Source organism: Salminus brasiliensis, chromosome 4 (assembly GCF_030463535.1).
Source record: "Salminus brasiliensis chromosome 4, fSalBra1.hap2, whole genome shotgun sequence".
NCBI classification, from domain to species: Eukaryota; Metazoa; Chordata; class Actinopteri; order Characiformes; family Bryconidae; genus Salminus; species Salminus brasiliensis.
The window spans coordinates 17,965,498-17,968,905 of NC_132881.1; the positions used below are offsets into that span (position 1 = coordinate 17,965,498).

Here is a 3,408-nt window from a genome sequence, read left to right on the forward strand (position 1 = left end):
AACATCATTCTCATTCAGAAAAGGCTAAAATCCTACATTTCAAACTGCTTCATCTCACTTTTCACAAATACACGCAGAATCTTCTGCAGCACAAATATGTTCCAATACCCCAACATCAAACAGAATATTTCTGAAAGTTTGAAATTGCTATTAATTAGGTAAAAACACTAGAGAAAATCTTGCAAATAAAAGTACAAAAAGGTAGTAGACAGAGCTATGAAGAAGAGGAAACACTCTCAACTCCGGTGGGACTCGAACCCACAACCATTGAATTGCCCCAGCTATTTATCTAGAAGTCCAATGCGCTATCCATTGCACCACAGAGCCCAGTTGAAGAGACTGGATCCTTGGCCAACCTTCCTATAACATAACAGTAGTGCTGCTAATATTTGAGGCAAATAATGAATTTCCTATGCATATGTAAATCCCAGTGGTCTGATGATTATTTGCAAGTCTAAGCACACACCAAAGCTCTGCATACTGTTAGTCATAGTCTGACGCCAATAAAAAAACGGGTTGATTTACTCATTGTAGCAGTTACTGATTAAAGATTACCCAAGGAAAAGGCACCGCTGGGATTCCAAGCCAGGCTCTCCTGTTTACTAGACAGGCGCTATAACCAACTAAGCCACAGCACCCTACATGACTGGTCTTCTAAATCAATACAATATAGCTTCAGGCAAACTCAAAAACATTCTCTTGCATACAAACTTCACACAGACAGCAAAAACAACTTCCCTGATTAGGAACCTCTGCATTTTCCAGAAACAAATAACATCAACTCTGAAAGCTTGTCTCAATTGCTTAAACCTATCATATACATGTACAGAGTACTAGACCTTGTCACACAGAATGTACACACAAAACTTAGCATCTTTTGTTTACCCTTCAGGTTCCGTTTAAACATCTTTTAATGGATCAGCAAACATCATTCTGATTCAGAAAAGGCTAAAATCCAACATTTCAAACTGCTTCATCTCACTTTTCACAAATACATGCAGAATCTTCTGCAGCACAAATATGTTCCAAGACCCCAACATCAAACAGAATATTTCTGAAAGTTTGAAATTGCTATTAATTAGGTAAAAAGACTAGAGAAAATCTTGCAAATAACAGTACAAAAAGGTAGTAGACAGAGCTATAAAGAAGAGGAAACACTCTCGACTCTGGTGGGACTCGAACCCAAAACCTCTGAATTGCTCCAGCTATGCATCTAGAAGTCCAATGCCCTAACCATTGCCCCACAGAGCCCAGTTGAAGAGACTGGATCCTTGGCCAACCTTCCTATAACATAACAGTAGTGCTGCTAATATTTGAGGCAAATAATGAATTTAATATGCATATGTAAATCCCAGTGGTCTGATGATTATCTGCAAGTCTAAGCACACACCAAAGCTCTGCATACTGTTAGTCATAGTCTGATGCCAATAAAAAAAGAGTTGATTTACTCATTGCAGCAGTTACTGATTAAAGATTACCCAAGGAAAAGGCACAGCTGGGATTTGAACCCAGGACCTCCTGTTTACGAGACAGACGCTATAACCAACTAAGCCACGGCGCCCTACCTGACTAGTTTTCTATATCAATACAATTTAGCTTCAGGCAAACTCAAAAACATTCTCTTACACATAAACTTCACACAGACAGCAATTACAACTTCCCTGATTAGGAACCTCTGCATTTTCCAGAAACAAATAACATCAACTCTGAAAGCTTGTCTCAATTGCTTAGACCTATCATATACATGTACAGAGTACTAGACCTTGTCACGCAGAATGTACACACAAAACTTAGCATCTTTTGTTTACCCTTCAGGTTCCGTTTTAACATCTTTTAATGGATAAGCAAACATCATTCTGATTCAGAAAAGGCTAAAATCCAACATTTCAAACTGCTTCATCTCACTTTTCACAAATACATGCAGAATCTTCTGCAGCACAAATATGTTCCAATACCCCAACATCAAACAGAATATTTCTGAAAGTTTGAAATTGCTATTAATTAGGTAAAAAGACTGGAGAAAATCTTGCAAATAAAAGTACAAAAATGTAGTAGACAGAGCTATAAAGAAGAGGAAACACTCTCAACTCTGGTGGGATTCGAACCCACAACCTTTGAATTGCTCCAGCTATGCAGCTAGAAGGCCAATGCGCTATCCATTGCACCCCAGAGCCCAGGTGAAGAAACTGGTTCCTTGGCGAACCTTCCTATAAAATAACAGTAGTGCTGCTAATATTTGAGGCAAACAATGAATTTCCTATGCATATGTAAATCCCAGTGGTCTGATGATTATTTGCAAGTCTAAGCACACACCAAAGCTCTGCATACTGTTAGTCATAGTCTGACGCCAATAAAAAAAAGTGTTGATTTACTTATTGTAGCAGTTACTGATTAAAGATTACCCAAGGAAAAGGTACCGCTGGGATTCAAACCCAGGATCTCCTATATACTAGACAGGCGCTATAACCAACTAAGCCACGGCGCCCTACCTGACTGTTTTTCTATAACAATACAATATAGCTTGAGGCAAACTCAAAAACATTCTCTTCCATACAAACTTCACACAGCCAGCAAAAACAACTTCCCTGATTAGGAACCTCTGCATTTTCCAGAAACAAATAACATCAACTCTGAAAGCTTGTCTCAATTGCTTAAACCTATCATATACATGTACATAGTACTAGACCTTGTCACACAGAATGTACACACAAAACTTAGCATCTTTTGTTTACCCTTCAGGTTCCGTTTAAACATCTTTTAATGGATCAGCAAACATCATTCTGATTCAGAAAAGGCTAAAATCCAACATTTCAAACTGCTTCATCTCACTTTTCACAAATACATGCAGAATCTTCTGCAGCACAAATATGTTCCAAGACCCCAACATCAAACAGAATATTTCTGAAAGTTTGAAATTGCTATTAATTAGGTAAAAAGACTAGAGAAAATCTTGCAAATAAAAGTACAAAAAGGATGTAGGCAGGGCTATAAAGAAGAGGAAACACTCCTGACTCTGGTGGGACTCAAACCCGCAACCGTTGCATTGCTTCAACTATGCATCTAAACGTCCAACGCGCTATCCATTGCGCCACAGAGGCCAGGTGAAGAAACTGGTTCCTTGGCCAACCTTCCTATAAAATAACAGTAGTGCTGCTAATATTTGAGGCAAATAATGAATTTACTATGCATATGTAAATCCCAGTGGTCTGATGATTATCTGCAAGTCTAAGCACACACCAAAGCTCTGCATACTGTTAGTCATAGTCTGATTCCAATAAAAAAAGGGTTGATTTACTCATTGTAGCAGTTACTGAATAAAGATTACCCAAGGAAAAGGCACCGCTGGGATTCGAACCCAGGATCTCCTGTTTACTAGACAGGCGCCATAACCAACTAAGCCACGGCGCC

The 3,408-nt window shown here is 38.8% G+C and overlaps 2 non-coding genes across 2 annotated transcripts; both read right to left on the reverse strand.

The window, feature by feature from the left end:
- Window positions 1–1,487: 1,487 nt before the first annotated feature.
- trnat-cgu (transfer RNA threonine (anticodon CGU)) lies at window positions 1,488–1,561 on the reverse strand. The gene has a single exon. It is a non-coding gene; the product is annotated as a tRNA-Thr (tRNA).
- Window positions 1,562–3,334: 1,773 nt separating this feature from the next.
- trnat-agu (transfer RNA threonine (anticodon AGU)) lies at window positions 3,335–3,408 on the reverse strand. The gene has a single exon. It is a non-coding gene; the product is annotated as a tRNA-Thr (tRNA).